The sequence below is a fragment of the Lepus europaeus genome, chromosome 8, assembly GCF_033115175.1.
Source record: "Lepus europaeus isolate LE1 chromosome 8, mLepTim1.pri, whole genome shotgun sequence".
NCBI classification, from domain to species: Eukaryota; Metazoa; Chordata; class Mammalia; order Lagomorpha; family Leporidae; genus Lepus; species Lepus europaeus.
In genome coordinates this window covers 85172091-85191030 of record NC_084834.1, presented here as the reverse complement: position 1 = coordinate 85191030, position 18940 = coordinate 85172091, and the positions used below count along the sequence as shown (strand labels likewise).

At 35.4% G+C, this 18940-nt stretch overlaps 1 protein-coding gene across 2 annotated transcripts in view; it reads left to right on the top strand.

Annotated features, from left to right (window-relative positions):
* Nucleotides 1-18940, top strand: part of GRID2 (glutamate ionotropic receptor delta type subunit 2) — a 1547682-nt gene that overhangs the window by 142969 nt on the left and 1385773 nt on the right. The window lies entirely within an intron of this gene.

Here is an 18940-nt window from a genome sequence, read left to right as displayed (position 1 = left end):
AATGAGGGAATGCCCTGTAGGAAGAGCGTGGAGGAGGTGTTCCAGTGGATGAGCAGAGGGACACGCACAAAGCCCTGAGAATGGAAGGGGCAGGTGCTCAAGGAAGTGGGGACCCTGGAGCCTTGTTAGGGCTTCACATCAGGGGATGTGAGGTGAGGTAGGAGCATGGGAGGCGTCCTCGAAGTGGGACCTCCTCTAACCCATTATGAGTCAACTTCAGGTGAATTTTGTTATGGTTGAAGGCTTAATAAACTTTAGGTAACAGTGTGATACCAGCGTGTAGCAGTGAATTGCATGACCTTGTTGCCTGTGATCACACTGATTATGTCACAGAGGTTGTTTTTTTGTTTTGTTTTGTTTTGTTTTTTTAACAAAAGATAAATTGTTACATTTTAATTGGTGTCTTAAAAATAAGTTCTAGGGGCCGGGTGCTGTGGTGCAATGGGTTAAAGCCCTGGCCTGAAGCTCCAGCATCCCATATGGGCACTGGTTCTAGTCCTGGCTGCTCCTTTCTAATCCAGCTCTCTGCTATGGCCTGGGAAAGCAGTGGAAGATGGCCCAAGTAATTGGGCCCCTGCACACTGTGGGAAACCTGGAAGAAGCTCCTGGCTCCTGGCTCCTGGCTTCGGATTGGTGCAGCTCTGGCTGTTGCGGCCATCTGGGGAGTGAACCATTGGATGGAAGACCTCTCTCTCTCTGCCTCTCCTCTCTCTGTGTAACTCTGACTTTTACATAAATAAATCTATAAAAAAATAAGTTCTAAATGAACAGCTTTGTAAAGATTGTTATCTTTTGTTTAGTCTTTAGTCACTTCTATCTTTTGATTTTTGTTTGAAAATGGCTTCATCAGTTGGTGGATAACAAGTCAAATAAATATTTTTTTTAAAAAAAGAAGCTTATAGTTTTAGTGGTAAAGCAAAGCAAACTATAACTTAGATTCCTATGGCTTAGATTCCTATCTTTCTTCCATGTTTGTAAGTTCCTAAATCATATTGCAAAGAAAAGTTATAAAGTTATATCTAAAGTGTTAACAATATTTCTCAATGGAAACAATAAAATGAACTTTTTTGGCAACTCTCCCAGAAAAAAAAAAAATCCCTCCAGCATTTTTACAAATGGCAATGGTGGAATTACAATAATCTAAAACTCACATTAGAAGCTTATGGGAAATATACACCGTATTAGGAACCACATTTTCTTCCATTATTACCGTTAGGATTTTGTGACAGTAAAAATGGGTTGAGAAATTTGGTGTTAGCATCCAATTCTGCATTGGGAAAATCTTGAATGGCCTTATATAACAGTTGAAATCTTATTTTAAAAGTAATACCTGATAACTAACAGAGTAATAGAGTTTGGTGATTAGGAGATTTTTCTCGTCTTTCTACTGAATGAATCTTACAGCATAAGTGTCCATGGAGTATATCCGGGAATAGAGAGATTGTAGAACTCAGTGGAGGGGCCGGCGCTGTGGCTCACTTGGCTAATCCTCTGCCTGAGGCACCGGCATCCCATATGGGCACCGGGTTCTAGTCCCAGCTGTTCCTCTTCTAGTCCAGCTCTCTGCTATGGCCTGGGAGGGAAATGGAGGGTGGCCCAAGTGCTTGGGCACCTGCACCCATATGGGATACCGGGGGGAAGCACCTGGCTCCTGGCTTCAGATTGGTGTAATTCTGGCCATGGTGGCCATTTCGGGGGTGAACCAATGGAAGGAAGACCATTCTCTCTGTCTGTCTCTCTCACTGTCTGTAACTCTACCTCTTAAATAAATAAATAAAATCTTAAAAGAAAAAAAACTCAGTGGAAAAATTTAAAAAACCTCATTGTCAGCCCATGAGGTGAAAAGGAAAAGATACATGTGAAGTATGGCTCTAAAATCAAAAGATCCAATCCGTGGTCACTTCTGGAGTCCATATTATGTGTTAACAGGTCCACCTTATATGTGGAATAACAAGCAATATGGAAATTGTAGGAATATATAAATAATTATACATTTATAGAGAATTAAATTTTCATTTCTTGTTATCTCTTTTCTGACTTAGTATAATGACCCCTTAACTAGTCATCCTAATTCTTTTACTCATATCTCCTCTTTCTTACTTAAACTATACACATATGTATTACTCAATTTTATATTAAGCATGCAAGGTATATGCCTCACATCCTTCAATAACTCTCTCTTATCTGAACCTCTATATCTGGCTTATTGTGCACACTTCTAACAACTGGCATGAATCTCCTATTTTAGTCTTCCTATGAACATATTGCATATGTGTGTGTGTGTGTGTGTATTCAGGATTGATAGGTATTTTAAGCTGATTTTTTTTCCCAAGAAATGTAGCATTTGACTAAAAGAATGCATAAGAACAAAGCAAGCAAAGAGAAAATATAAAAGTATATTCAACATTTAATTGAGATGAGCCTCTATCCTTTACAGAAGTTTGTGTTGAACATTTGCATCTTTCCCCTTAAAGAAATATATCTGCTAAAAACTTCCATTGAATTGAAATTAAAAATGATGTCTTCCATTGTAATATTTTTTGCAACTAATTTCAGCCCTAGAATGCATGAGGCTATTATTGGGTATGAGGTTGTGACATAAAGGGGAGTGATGAAATCAGTCATGAACTGTGCAGTTAGAGTAGCCTGAAGGATTTTTCTTTCAACACAATTGGTACATTTGAGTTATGCTAAGAAGTCCTCCTCACTGAAAAATGGCCATACCCTTTCTTTATAGTATGAGAATGAAATGTTTTGTGCCTTTATTTTTTTTCATCACTTACTCATAATATTCACCATGGGAATCAGAAGCAAAGGTTTGCAGAATCCTCAGCCTGTGTTCTATGCCTGCTTAACAGAGTGAGACTGATTCAGATGATCCTAGTTCTAGGCCTGGGTAAGCCACTGGGTTAAGTCTGTAACCTTGGCCAATTCATATAAATCTATTGTAGCTGAAACACCTCCTCTGAAAACTTTAGGGATTTTAGTCTTCAACAGTATTGTTTAACCTAAGAAGCTCTTAGGATCCTAGTGATACTTATCACTTAGGAGCAGCATAGCAAGAAAGAGAGGCCCCTGGGACCCTCCACTGACATTTCTAGGATTTGTTTGTCTTTGGTTATCATTGGGTATTAAAATCCCCCTTACAGTAAGTTTTAGGACAAAAATTTAAAAGTGTACGATGGAATCATTTCTACATTTCATTTATCAATAATCTATGATTTCAGATTATGTTTTGGAATCTTTATTTAAGTAACATTAATTTTAAAGTAGATGCCTGAAGGAAAGTTATCTTTGAAAATATGTTCTATTCATTGATACATTACTTAACACAAAACATTTTAAAGGACTGTGAAAAAGAGCTAAAGCTATCATTCAAAGCTCAAAGGTTATAAAAAGTAAATAGAACATTATAACACAAGCAAAAAAGGGCAAATGTGTATAATTATTATAAATTTAATAATATAACTACGTATGTAAAATCAAAGTGATACATTTTTTAAGGCATGGACACTGTCAAATGCCATGTATATAGTGTAGATTGGAATAACTTCTTGGAATAGAGTCAAATGGTAATTTTTAATCCATCCATGAAAACAGTTCACTTTTGGGCGACTTTACAATGAAAAAAAAAAAAAAACCATTGCTGAATGAAAAATTGAAACATAAAAGTTTTGTTGTGCTGCTTTCTAGAATCTTAGGTTTGGATTGATTACCTATATCAATTAATATATTCCCTTTTCCCCTTCTATTATTTTTTCTTAGGAATTAAAATCTTATTCTCCTAAAAATGTATGCATATAGACATTGTACACGCCAGATTTCTTTTATGTTGTTGTTGAAGTGTGTATTTGCTGATGATGGTTAATTTTTCTCTATCAACTTGGCAAGGTCAATATACTCAAATGTTTGGTAAAGTTATTTTACATGTTTCTGTGAAGGTATTTGCTTGGATGAAATTAACATTTATCAATTGATTTTTGAATGAAGCAAATAACCCTCCATAATGTAGGTGGGTCTCATCCAACTAATTGAATGCTTTCATAAATGAAGACAGACCTCTATGAGACAAGAAGGAATTCTGCCAGCAGGCTAGCTTTGGACTTGAAATGCAACTCTTCCCTGGGACCTAATTTGTAAATTTTGAATTTGTCAAGTCTCCACAATCTCAAGAACTCCTCCATAAAATAAATCTCATTCTCCCACTTCCCCTTGTAGATAGAGGATAGATTTGTTTTTCTTTCTATGGAGAACTCTAATATGTACCTAAGGCCAATAAGGTGCTGACCATTTTACAGTAATGTGAATAAAAAATTTTAGCCCAATACATATAATTCAATCAGTATACATGTGCTTTCTTAGAATGATGTCAAAGTTGAAAAGGCATAGCACTATGATAAAGACAATGGACTGAGGCAAGAAACACTAGTCTGGACATATTCCAGTTAAATATCCATAATTTCTTTTGACAGAGTGTCTTGGCTTTCCATGATTAAAATACTCTCATGGGCTTTTCAGCCAGATCCAAATGCCTTAAGGGCTGATTCTGAGGCCAGAGTGCTGTTTAGGATATCTGCCATTCTATGAGTCCGCTGTGTATCCCACTTCCCATGTTGGAACATTCTTTATTAGCAGACACTAGTCTTGTTTATGTGATCCCTTTGACTCTTAGTCCTATCATTATGATCAATTGTGAACAGAAATTGATCAAATGGACTACTGAGATGGCATTGGTACATGCAACCTTGATGGGATTGAATTGGAATCCCCTGGTATGTTTCTAACTCTACTGTTTGGGGCAAGTCAGCTTGAGCATGTCCCAAATTGTACATCTCTTCCCTCTCTTATTCCCACTCTTATATTTAACAGGGATCACTTTTCAGTTAAGTTTCAACACTTAAGAATAACTATGTATTAATTACAGAATTAAACCAATAGTATTAAGTAGAACAGACAAAAAAATGCTAAGAGGGATAAGATATCCATGAGTGAGATCCCAGAGGAAAGAACAGGTCATCAAAGGAGGTACCTTTCTCTGAAGGGAGGAGAGAACTTCCACTTTGACTATGACCTTGTCTAAATATGATCAGAGTCGGTGAACTCAAAAGGCTTCCATAGCCTTGGCAACTCATGACAAGAGATAGGGTGATTACTGATGCCATAAACAAGAGTGTCAATTTGTTAAGTCAACAACAGGAGTCACTGTGCACTTGCTCCTCATGTAGGATCTCTGTCCTTAATATGCTGTGCATTGTCATTTAATGCTAGAACTAGTACTCAAACAGTATTTTTCACTTTGTGTTTCTATGTGGGTGCAAACTGTTGAAATCTTTATTTAATATATACTAAACTGATCTTCTGTATATAAAGAGAATTGAAAATGAATCTTGATGTGAATGGAAGGGGAGAGGGAGCAGGAAAGGGGAGGGGTGCAGGTGGGAGGGAAGTTATGGGGGGGGAGTCATTGTAATCCATAAGCTATACTTTGGAAATTTATATTCATTAAATAAAAGTTAAAAAATATTCATAATTTCTATTTTATGAGGGAAGTCAGTGAACAGTGTTTTATTTCTAAGGAAAACTATCCATCCTCCCTTCCTCTTTTCTGTACTTCCTGGAGATAGTGTCGAATTGCTGTATCAAACTTCCAGATACGCTTAGTGAGTTATCAGATACTATGCATCATCTGCTGAGGACTTGACTTATCACGTAGGACTTAGCACTTAGGTGGGCTTGAATAGATTTGCTTCCTCAGTAAGGTTTTTATCTAAGTACGGACATCTAATCCAACTCTCTGGCTTTTAAAACTATACACTAATTACTCTGTAGATTTTGTGTTGTGTATTCTAAGACTGAAATATTTTGTGTTGTTGCAATCTTTCTGCAATACAATGCTCTGTATTTGGAAAATTACAGTATATTTAAAAACATTGTGCAATTGGCATCACTCTAAAACATATTACTTTTAATTTATAGACGTATACTTATTAGCTTTAGGGCTCTTGACCAGGGATTTTAAAACACAAAGCAAGCAGGTTTTTATTTTCTCTGTAAAGGTCAATAAATAGCATTATACAATTACAACTCAGAATTCTCACATCACTAAAATAGAAGTCTTTGTGGCTGATGTCAAAGATTGCAATTGCCTACCAGTCACAGTCTGGCAAGGTGCAAGCTTAACCTTTAATTGTACTATACCTAAGCAGGATTCCTGATTGCTACTAGGAATACATGGAAGGAGATAGTCAACTTCATTTCATTCTGCCATTACTTAAAAATATGAGACATTAGCAAGGATATTTTATGGCTGTTGATTTTTTAAATGACCCTTCACAGAAAGAAAAATACATTTTGTTATGAGAATAAGACTAGTGTTTTCAATTTGTGCTGAAGGTTCCCATTCAAAAATATTTTTTGTTGTTCTTGTTTTCTCACAACTCAAGCAGAATTGCTTAAGGATAGGTAATTAATTAGATATTTATAGAGATTATTTCCTATAGTTCATAATTTAAGGAATTTCCTGACCAGAATGTATACCTTAAATAGTTATGTTTATAATGAATGAATTCATTACATTATCTTGCTTAAAATGGTGAGAAGTAAATGTTTCACATTAGGGCACCACAAATCAATCTCAATGTATCACTGAGGTCTTAAAAGCAAACAATAATAAAATCAAGGGGATCTGTTATGGCTTCCCAAATACATTTTTTTTTGAGGGAATTGATTACCTTTATTTTTTTTTGAATTTTTTTTTATCTTTTATTTAAAGAATATAAATTTCCAAATACAGCTTATGGATTACAATTGCTTCCCCCTCCATAACTTCCCTCCCACCCACAACCCTCCCCTTTCCCACTCGCTCTCCCCTTACATTCACATCAAGATTCATTTTCAATTCTCTTTATATACAGAAAATCAGTTTAGTATATATAAAGATTTCAACAGTTTGCCCTCACATAGCAACACAAAGTGAAAAAATACTGTTGGAGTGCTAGTTATAGCATTAAATAACAGTGTACAGCACTTAATGACAGAGATCCTACATGATATTATTTAAAAAATTGATTAATTTTCTATGTAATTTCCAATTTAACACCAAGTTTTTTTTTTCATTTTCAATTATCTTTATATACAGAAGATCGATTCAGTATATATTAAGTAAAGATTTCATCAGTTTGCACCCACACGTAAACACAAAGTGTAAAAATACTGTTTCAGTACTAGCTATATCATTACTTCACATTGGACAACCCATTAAGGACAGATCCCACATGGGACGTAAGTACCCAGTGACTCTTGATGTTGATTTAACAATTTAACACTCTTGTTTATGGCGTCAGTAATCTCCCTAGGCTCTAGTCATGGGTTGCCGAGGCTATGGAAGCCTTTAGGGTTCTCCGACTTCGATCTTATTCCGACAGGGTCATAGTCAAAGTGGAAGTTCTCCCTTCAGAGAAAGGTACCTCCTTCTTTGATGGCCCCATTCTTTCCACTGGGATCACACTCGCTGAGATTCTTCATTTAGGTCTTCTTCTTCTTCTTCTTCTTTTTTTTCCAGAGTGTCTTGGCTTTCCATGCCTAAAATAATCTCATAGGCTCTTGAGCCAGATCCAAATGCCTTAATGGCTGATTCTGAGGCCAGAGTGCTGTTTAGGACATCTGCCATTCTATGAGTCTGCTGTGTCTCCCCCTTCCCATGTTGGATCCTTCTCTCCCTTTTTGGTTTTATCAGTTCACAATTTATCACACTGATAGATTTAAGAGTCAAAGGGATCACACAAACAAGACTAGTGTCTGCTAATACTAACTGATAAAACCAAAAAGGGAGACAAGGTTCCCTAATACATTTTGATGTCTGACAAAGCTCTGATTTCTATTGTGGACAATAACAACTAGAAGAAATAAGTGTATTTTATTATGAATGACATAATTTGGTTCAAATTTGGGTAGATGTAAATTTCCATTTCCATGGAAGTCTTGTTTATATAAAACAGAGAAGTAAATATATATCATTAGAAAATAAGCTAACGTTTTACCAAGATAACTTCATATGTCTTAATATGTCTATCAATTTTTAAAGACTATTATGACATGGTTCTTCATTGCATGTTTTCTTTATGCTGAAGATCAAACAATTGTCCTAAAATTTACTTACTAGTTGTTGTAAAGTCTTCATTGAAAACTGATGATGTCTTCAGTTTTTTAGTTCTGTTTCTGAAACTATCATCAACTTGGAATTTGTAAAGTATTCTCTAAAATATGCTTAGACTGGGCTGGCGTCATGCCTCACTAGGCTAATCCTCCACCTGCGGCACCGGCACTCCGGGTTCTAGTCCCGGTTGGGGAACTGGATTCTGTCCCGGTTGCTCCTCTTCCAGTCCAGCTCTCTGCTGTGGCCCAGGAGTGCAGGGGAGGATGGCCCAGGTCCTTGGGCCCTGCGCCTGCATGGGAGACCAGGAGGAAGCACTTGGCTCCTGGTTTTGGATCAGCGCAGCATGCTGGCCACAATGCGCCTACCATAGCGGCCACTTGGGGGTGAACCAACGGAAAAAGGAAAACCTTTCTCTCTGTCTCTCTCTCTCTCACTAACTCTGCCTGTCCACAAAAAAAAAAAAAAAAAAAAAAAAAAAAAAAAAACCAAACTTAGACATTTTTCCAGAGACTCTTGCCAGCAAAATCATATGTATGTATCAACTATTGATTATAAGCCCACATTCCTAGGAGGAGCCTTCATTCTCAGTATTCATGCATATGTGCACACACAGCTCTATTCCCGCTGAGTTTATGTATTCAGAATAAATCTTACCATTAAAGATTGTTTTTCTGAAAACTTTGAACCACAGCATATTTGTTGGCGTAATTTATCTTAGTTAGAGCCCATTTTACATCATTCAGGTACATTCTGGAAAATTATACAGCAAAAAGCACTCGGCTCCACCAATCTCTCCAACAGCTTTAACCATAGCGAATCTCAACTCTCAGATCAACAGATGATCAAGAGATTCAGACTAATCTGTGTATTCAAGCTGGAGGTGTCAAATCCAGGTCAACAAATTGTCAAAGGGTTTACAAGATAAGTAGTAGATAAGAAGTATTCACTTCTGTACTGATAATTCTTGTCTTATGTCTGATCTCTCACAGGTTTATTTTGTCTAAAATACCTTATTTTTAAAAGTTGTGAATATTGAAATTTTAGCCCCTTAAAGCTACTAACTTTGAGGAGGTTTTAAATCCCATTGTTTGTGTTTCTTATGTAGTAGTAAGTGGAATAACAGAAGTTAGAGTCATTGATATCAAAGACTCTGCTGTTACCAGCCCTCATGTTAGAATCTTTTTTTTTTTCCTCTCCTTGACTTACTTTTTTTTTTTTTTTTTTTGTTATAACTAAATTGCTCCTTTCCCTAACTTCGCCTCCACTGAAATGGCTGTCTTTCCCTTTCCTGTTAATGGAATAAACCATATTCAGGCAGTCAATCCCACCTCATCTCAAACATAAAATATTCTTTCCTAACACATAAAATCTTCCACACTTTTCCAGAATTCCTTTTTGTACTATCATCTGTCATGGGCAGTCCTAAATAAGTTAAGAATCAAGGGTGTCACACCAAAACCAAGGCAGTGAGAAAGATAGTGGAAATAGCATAGCTCTGGTGGAAACTTCTTTCATGTTGCCCTTTGCATTAGTAACAATTCGCCAGTACAATCGCCTATGAGGTGTTTTTTTTTTTTCTTTTTTTTTTTACTACCTTTTCCCTGACCTAACTCCAAAATCAAATAAAGACTTCAAACATTCTCAGTTCAGTTAAGAGAAATACCGTTTTCTTTAAAGTTAGACATAAGGCTGTATCTTTCCACACCAGAATTAAGTAGGTATATTAACTTTCTCCTCTACCATTTCAGTGTAGTCTAGATGAATTAGGACAAAATATTTAATTTTTTTCTTCTGACCGTAAGACCATATAATGTCTGCTAATACTGCAGATGAGTTATAGGGATTTCAAAACACCGAAAGAAGAAAAAGGAAAGAAAAGAATTTCAGAATTCCTCAAAGAAAGAATATATCATTTCTGTTCAACACTATTATATAGTGTCAGGTTATAGGGCATCAAAGATGATCAAGATAAGCTCCTGATTTTACCCTGCTTCCAGTCCAGTAGGGGAACAAAAAAGGTAGGGACATAAACATTAAAGGAGGTAATTTATTTAAAAACAGAAGGATGTATAAAATATAACACTTGTGCAAAAGAATGTCCGATTTCTACAACATATTAAGGGAAGAGCTTGATCTAAGGAAAATTGTCAGGGCAGAGTTTTGAAAAGAAAACTAAGAACATCTTGCAAGAATATCTTGCAGGTAATTAAGAAAATTTCAGGCAGAGACCATGTACAAACCCAAGAAGTTGTCATTCTATTAATACTCATAATTTAACTCATTATAGACTATTTGGATAGGAACTACATATATGGTAAAACAGGAAAATACCAGGTTTCTGGTATAAGAAATCATTTCACTTGATTGCTTTATTTGTTTTTTCATTGATGTTATGGAACTCTTTAAAATAATTTCCATAGAGTTATAATTCACAATTATATACCAGCATCTACTAAACTGGTATGATTTTGTATGATGTTGATACTTTACTTGTAATTTTATCAAAACCTTCATTGAGAAAGAGCTTATATTTCTCTATCCTTCCTTTAAAAATATTCTCATAAATATTTATTTGCAGCTCATAAATTATCACGCACTTATTTATTTGGTAAAGTCAGTTTGACATGTCCTTCTGTTTTTACACAGCATTAAATTATGTTCCAATAGATTGAATAATGCAATTGTGAGATTTATCTCCATTTAATTTTCTATCCATTTCCACTAATGGAAAACTAATCTAACATATTTGCGTGAATTTTAACTTTTGATTATGTAAATAAACAAAATTGCAAGTTTCATTCATTTTTATCTATTGGATGATAAATACACAAAGCACAGACAAATGCTATTTAGATGGAGTTTGAGATTCTCACAAGACATGTTTATATTATTATTATCATTTAGATTTACTCTGCTGTTACTGTGCAGAGTTTTTGCAGGGGTTAAAACTACTTCTCTTTATTGTATAATTAGTATGTTCTTTCCCCCTTCTTGCAATTGTTTTTCTGATTTTTACTTTGATCTTTGCTTTCTATTATTTTTCTCCCATTCTCCATTCTCTGTGTCCTGTTAAAAGTGATCATGGAAAGATGGAATTGAAAGCATGAGTTCATATTGGTCTATTCTTTTTTTTTTTTTAAAAAAATGCATGCCTGATTTTTCATAATATGAAATTTTCACATTTATGAAAAACAACTTTGCCACAAAATAAACTGTTACTGTTAATCATTTTCCATGAAATTTTGAACTCTCCTTATTTTTCCTGTTAGGCTGTGTATATTTTACAATTCAGTCTCCACTGTACCTTTGGCCTATTTATTAATGTGGTCCTTTTACTTTCAAACAGTATTGGTGTGGCTTGCTTAGCTAGAATATGTAAAAATGCTGTGCTTGTAAATGAGTGTATTAATATACCCCCTCAGTGGAACACATAGAGGGCTAATAACAGGAGGACAGCTTATTTTATATTGGGAGAGGCTTTAGAAAGTTTATAGAAATGCATATTTTGTTTATTTATTTTTATTTTTGACAGAGTGGACAGTGAGAGAGAGAAACAGGGAGAAAGGTCTTCCTTTACTGTTGGCTCACCCTCCATTGGCCACTGCGGCTAGCGCACTGTGGCCAGTGGAAATGTATATTTTGAAAAAACTACTCAAGGAGTTCAGAAATTTTCACACCAAAATGATTAATTCCGTTTCTGTGAACTTTTTGAAGTGCTCACATAACTGGAAGTAATTATTACTTTATTCTTTTAATTGACCATATAGAGATACATTTTTTTTTCAACATCTTACCAATGATGTGTCCTCATACTGATTTAATAATGAGATTACTATTAAGGGACAATTTGATGATCATTATGGTTGATATGGATATATTCCTATTTAATCTTTAAGCAAAAAAGTTATCTTTGAAGAATATATATCCTAAAAAAGTGTTTTAGTTTTTATATTATAGTTATTTAAAGCATTTAGTTTCCACAAGTGGAAATACCTATTAGGTATGAAGCATTGCCTTTTTTATCATGTTGAATATAACTACATGTAAAATTGTTGAAAAACAGCTGGATCATTTAAAATGTGTAAATATATTTATAAACACATGTTATAATTTTAGGAGGTTTAAATTCTTTTTTTTTTTAACATATGGTACTTCACTATTAAGATGATTCACTAAATTTTCCATTCAGAAAATTGCAATCTAAACTCAAAGACTGAAATGCTATGTAAAACTATGTAAAGAAAAAGCACTCCCAGTTGAGACCTTTTATCACTGCTTTAAATTTCACTCTAACAAGTATATAAACAGAATATATTAGAAGTATTCCTTTCGACATTTTCTTCGTTCTTCTTCTAAAATGTAGCAGAAGTGGGGTATATGCGTTGCTGTCTCAGAGAAGGCCAGAGGGGATTGGGAAATATTTAACCAAGGACAGAGAGCATTTCTGGTTTTAATTTTCTTTGTTCAAATTAATGTGTTAGAACTTGAACAAACAGTAAAATTTAACAATTACGTATCTACTTTATGATGAAACATTAATGCATTGATGGATGAGAGCCCAGCCATAAAATTTGAAATTAATGTAACGAGGGTATAGAGAAAGTTAAAATTAGGCTTAAAACTGACTCTAAATTTTTATGTTGAATAAATGATATCTTAGAAGCTCTGTATGTATAGCATGATTTAGAAATAAGTGATGTGGAATGATCATATTAAAGCTGCATTGGTGATGTGGAATGTAAATGTATTTGTTAGGATATGAAAACCTGAACCAAAGAAAGCCTACATTATCAATTATATCTAAGAGAGGTTGTCATGAATCCTGAGCCAGTCACTTTTAATCCATGCAAAGAGGGAGAAGTTAATTCTCTCACCAAGCAGGAATGCAAATAGTTATCTAAAGCATGGTATGAGGTTAGGAGGCATGAATTAAAATATTGTTATTTAACACTTACTGAGTGTTTAATAATGTAATGGTTATCCTATAAAGAGCTTTACAATATTTTCTATTGTGATCCTTCAGTAATCTCCCTGAATATGTAATATAACTAGCTGAGTTTTTCAGATAAGAAAATTGAGACTTAGAGAAATTGAATAATTTTTCAAGGTCATCATGCTACTACAAAGTGCTCAAACTAGGACTGGATCCTAGCCTAACAAAGCCTCCATTTCCTCTTTTCCATTATAATGTTTGTTAGCTGGTACAATTATTTCAAATTACTTCCCAGAGTTATCCTTCCTTTTTAACCAAGATATCACATACAGCTTTGCCTATTACTGTGTAATAGGAGATACATATGAAAACAAATAAAAAAACTTTAATTATGGATCTGTGTACAGAGAGAGTGGCCTATTCCCTCCGTTATTCTACTCATGAAGAATTTTAGCCAAAGCTGCATAGATGTGATGTGTAGGTGCTAAGGTGCAAAAAAGTTAAGAGGCATGCACTTAGTGAACAGAAGCCATTAGAATGTTTTAGGCTGGATAATAAATGACTACATGCCTGTTTTAGAAAGACGACCCAGATGTGAATGCCATAGAGGAATTTGATTGGGAACTGGGAAACTAATGAACAGGCTGTTGCAGTGGTCAGAGTGAGGGCAGATGGAAGCCAGGGGAGAAGCAGTTCAGAAATGAGAGGCGATGAGAAGACGACATGCTGGTGTATGTAGCAATCATGGCCTAAACACATTTCTGACTTGAAGCAAATCTGCTCAATTTATGTCTTGATTTCCAAATAAGTTGGAAATACTGTTTTCATTGTTTTTGATTATTTGATTCCTATAAGGGAAGATATTGCCTAATACACTTGAGAAAATTGATGTTCCAAAAGTCTTTGATTTGGGGGGTGGAGGGGGGGGGGGTGTTGTGGCAAAGCAGGTTACGCCAGTGCTTATGATACCAGCATCCCATAGCAGAGTGTTCCTTTGAGGTTCAGCTGTGCTCTTCTTCCTATCCAGCTTCCAGCTAACTCCCCTGGGAAGGCAGCAGCCAGTGGTGCCAGGTACTTACTGCTGATGAGGGAGATGAGGATGAAATTCCTGGCTACACACTTTGGCCTGATTCAGCCCTGCCTATTGCAGCCATTTTGGAAATAACCCATGGGTGGAAGATGTCTCTCCCCTGTCTCTTCCTCTCTGATCCTCTGCCTTTCAAATAAATAAGTAAATAAAACTTTTTTTTTTTAACAACAACAAAAAAAAACCCAAAAACTTTGATTACAATTAATGTCTTTTAGCCCATCAGTAATACTCATCAGTGAAACTTTATCATTGATAATATTTTCTCTAGTTTCAAGTGATTCTTTCTTCTCTTAAAAAAACTGGAGGATTGACAGATTTCTCTTTAAAAGATAAAATCCACTTACTCTGTTGGAGCAATCTTATGAGAAGGAAGGTCAAAGTAATTGGTAATACATCAGGAGAGTCATAGGAAAAATAAAAGTAGAATTTTATTTCAGTAATGTCAAAGAAATTTTTCATCCCCTTATGATAGAGGCTTTTTTTAATCCATCTAAGGATAAAAAATTGTCTGGCATCCTCAGCAAATTTTCTAACAACTTATTAAAAGAATAAAGTCTTTCCCAAACTGAAATGCAGTAGAAACAGAAAAAATAAAAGGTTTCTAAGCAAAAACTTACTAAAATCCTTCAGAATTATGTCTGTATTCTGAGTAATATGCAGGGACCTGCCACTTCAAGTATTTCACAGTTGAGTGAAATTTACTTGTAATGTATGTCAGGTATGAGGCGTAGTATATAGATATTATTCTACCTGTATCATAAGCCATCATGAGATATATGATTTTTCCCATTTTACAGACAAAGTGAATACTCTCGAACAATCTCTAGAGATTATTTAATACAGTGACCATAACTGCTTTGAGAGAATTTTGAGCAGTACACACTTTAATACCCTCTGAATACAACTTGTGTAGTGTGTTGTAATGTTGGGTTCAAATCCTGACAATTAGTAGTACGTACAGTGATAAGGTCAAACTAGTTCCAGGGAAAGAGCCCATATTTTCTGGAGCACATGAGAACTTTACTTCTTGTTGATGTAAGGGGGCAACATAAGGTCAAACAGCACAGTGGAAAAGCTGAGGGAATGGCACGTTAAATGTGGATTGTTAGTTTCTAAAACAAATCAAAACAAAAATAAGTGAAATTAACTTCAATAAATAATGACTTTGAACAGCCCTTGTCTCTACAGTTGAGGAACAGTTTTTTGTTGTTGTTTTTGTTTTCTTCATGCAAATTGTTGAGTTGGTCTTTTGTGTACAAAGTTAATTGAAAATGGATCTTAGTGGAGAATGGGACTGGGGATGGGAGAGGGAGGAGAAAGAGTGGGAGAGCAGGTATGGTGAGAAGAATCACTATATTCCTAAAGTTGTACTTATAGAATGAATCAAGTTGTGTTCCTTAAATAAAAGGATTTTTTTGGGAAAAAACAAAAATATTAAAAAAAACCATATTTTCTAAATATAAAAAGTGGGACATTTAAACATGAGTCTGTGCTTTGGTATCAGGTAAAGATTGTGTAATTATTGTCTATATGTAAAGCAGTTGATTGAGCATATTTAAGTCCTTTCTATCAAAAAAGCTTCAAATCTAATATTCCAGAATATTCTATGATTCTAAACAAGATTGAGGAGCACTAATCTTGTACAACACTTTCTCTGTATTATTAGGTAAGCTAAAGGTTTGAGTAATTAAGCTGTCATTGAGCCAGTCATTAAAAAGCAGAGCTAGAAACCAAATATCTTCACCTTTTTTCCCTTATTTTCTGTCATATCATGTTGCCTGATATAATGACAGTGGGGAAATTCTTGTTGTTTAACTCTATGTAACTGTTAAGAAGTTTAAAAAAGCAGTTAATGACCAATTGAGATAAGCAACATAATTTACACATGCATTTAACATATGTATTTCAGTATGATTAGCATCCTATAAACTATACATATTTTAATTGCACAATTTCATAAACATTGATGTACATAAATAAAACATACAAAGTAATGATAATTCTCACCAGATTCTCTTTTCTCTCTTTATATATAATTTCTCCTCCCCATACTCCCTCATTGTAGCTCTATTCCCAGACACACATAGATTTTCCTGTCTCTATTTTAGTTTGCATTTTGTAGAGACTTATATGAATAGAATCAAATATGTTTATATATGTATTATAATAATATGTTTGAATTTTGGCCTTGTTTTTTATTTATTTACTTCATTTATTTGAGAGAGAGAGAGAGAGAGGGAAAGAGAGAGAGAGACAAAAGAGAGTGCTCCCATTTTCTACTTCATTTCCCGTGTGCCCAGGAGTGGGTGGGAGTGTGTGTGTACTCATTTGATGATTATGTTGGTTCATCACCTGCTGCCTCCTAGGATGCACCTAAGCTGCAAGCGGGAATCAGGAAAGAGCCAGGACTCAAACCCAGCACCTCCAATATGGGATGCAAGTATCCCAAGTAGCATCTCAGCAGATGTGCCAAATGCTTGCTACAGTAGTTCTTTGCTATTAATTGTTGAGTTGTATTCTATTACATGGCTCTGCTATGATTTATTTTTCCATTCATACATTCATAGATATTTATGTTGTTTCTAGTTTTTGGATTTTTTTTTTTTTGACAGGCAGAGTGGACAGTGAGAGAGAGAGACAGAGAGAAAGGTCTTCCTTTTCATTGGTTCACCCTCCAATGGCCGCCGCGGCTGGTGCGATGCAGCCTGCGCGCTGCGCCAATCCAATGGCAGGAGCCAGGTGCTTCTCCTGGTCTCCCATCGGGTGCAGGGCCCAAGCACTTGGGCCATCCTCCACTGCACTCCCTGGTCACAGCAGAGAGCTGGCCTGGAAGAGGAGCAACCGGGACAGAATCCGGTGCCCCGACTGGGACTAGAACCCGGTGTGCCGGCACCGCTAGGTGGAGGATTAACCTAGTGAGCCGCGGCGCCGGCCTAGTTTTTGGATATTACAAATGAAGGGCATGAATGTTCATATTCAAAACTTGATATGGATATTGACTTTTGTAAACAGGAGTGCAATGGCTGGTTTCTTTATTTTGTAACATTATGTTAAAAAATATGTTTTAACATTATAAGAAAGTGCCAAGTCGTTTTCCAGGTTAGTTACACTATTTCACTATTCAGCTGGAAAGATATGAGTTTGATTTGTTCTATATCTTTCCCAAAGCCTGGCATGGCCAATTATTTTATTTTTAGACATTCTAATGGTTGCATAAGAGTGTCCTATTATGGCTTCAATTTGCATTTCCTTAATGAAATTGAGCATCTTCTCATGTTTTTGTCTTGCATATGTTTTCATTATTGAACTGTCTTCAACGTTGTACTTGTTTTAAAATGGGATTGTTTTCTTACTGTTGAGTTTTGAGCATATCTTTTAGTCTGGAAATATACCAGTCATGCAATATATAATCTGCAGATATCTTCTCTCCAGATCACGGTTTATCTTCACAATGTCTTTGCAAAATCAGAAAATTTAATTTTGATGAATTTCATTTAAATTTTTGTCTTTGGGGCAGACATTTGGCAGAGTGGAATGCCTGGGTTTGAGTCTCAACTTCACTCCCAGTTCCAGTTTCCTGTGATACACAGTCTGGAAGGCAGCAGGCTCAATTAGTTGGGTCCTAGCCACTGATTAGGAAGATCTTAATTGAGTTTTGAGCTCCATTTAGAGTTGATCTTTTAAACGGCATGAGATATGTGTATAATAACATTCTTCTGTATGTGGAATTGAGTTTTCCCAACACATGTTCTTTGCATGCTTGTTAAAAATTAGTTGACTGTAAATGTGTGGATTTGTTCCTGGGCTATTCCATTGGTCTACGAATCTAATTTTATTGCTGTATTGTGTTTTTTAGTGACTACATCTTTGTGGTACTCCTATTTTGAAGTCAGTTATATGATGCCTCCAGTTTTTTTTTTGGTATTGTTCAAGATTTCTGTGATTATTCTGGATCTTTTCTGGTTCCATATTAGTTTAGGATTGTTTTTCCATTTTTGTGAAACAAAATCCTTGGAATTTTGATAAGGATTTTATTGAATTTGTAAAGTTTTTTTGTGTAGTAGAGACACTTGAGCAACATTAATGCTTTAATGAATAAAGAATATTTTTCCATGTATTCATATTTGATTTCTCTCATCAATAGTATATAATGTTTAGTGTGCAGCTATTTTACCTCCTTGGTTTAATTAATTTCTAAGTATTTTATTTTTTTGTGGCTAATCCAAATGGAAATGGTGCCTTCAGTTTTTTGTCAGATATTTTGTTGGTGGTGTCTAATATTGATACGTAAGGAATCCCAAGTTTTTTCTTTAAACATAAAGTAGCATTATAAACGTCTTACAAATATTTTCTGTTTTAATCATCACAGCAACCCAATGTAGTAGATTCTTACACTATTTCTAGAGGAATAAACTGGCACTCACAGGATATAAAACCTGTTTAAGATGATAGAGCTATTAAGATTTTATGATATCTTGAAATAAAAATGTTAGTTATATATTCTTTTTTTAAAGATTTTATTTATTCATTTGCAAGGTAGAGTGACAGACAGTGAGAGGGAGAGAGAGAGAAAGGTCTTCCTTCCGTTGGTTCACTCCCCAAATGGCCACAATGGCCAGAGCTGTGCCCATCCGAAGCCAGGAGCCAGGTGCTTCTTCTTGATCTCTCATGTGAGTGCAGAGGTCCAAGAAGTTGGGCCATCTTCTACTGCTTTCCCAGGCCATAGCAGAGAGCTGGATTGGAAGAGGAGCAGCCAGGCGCC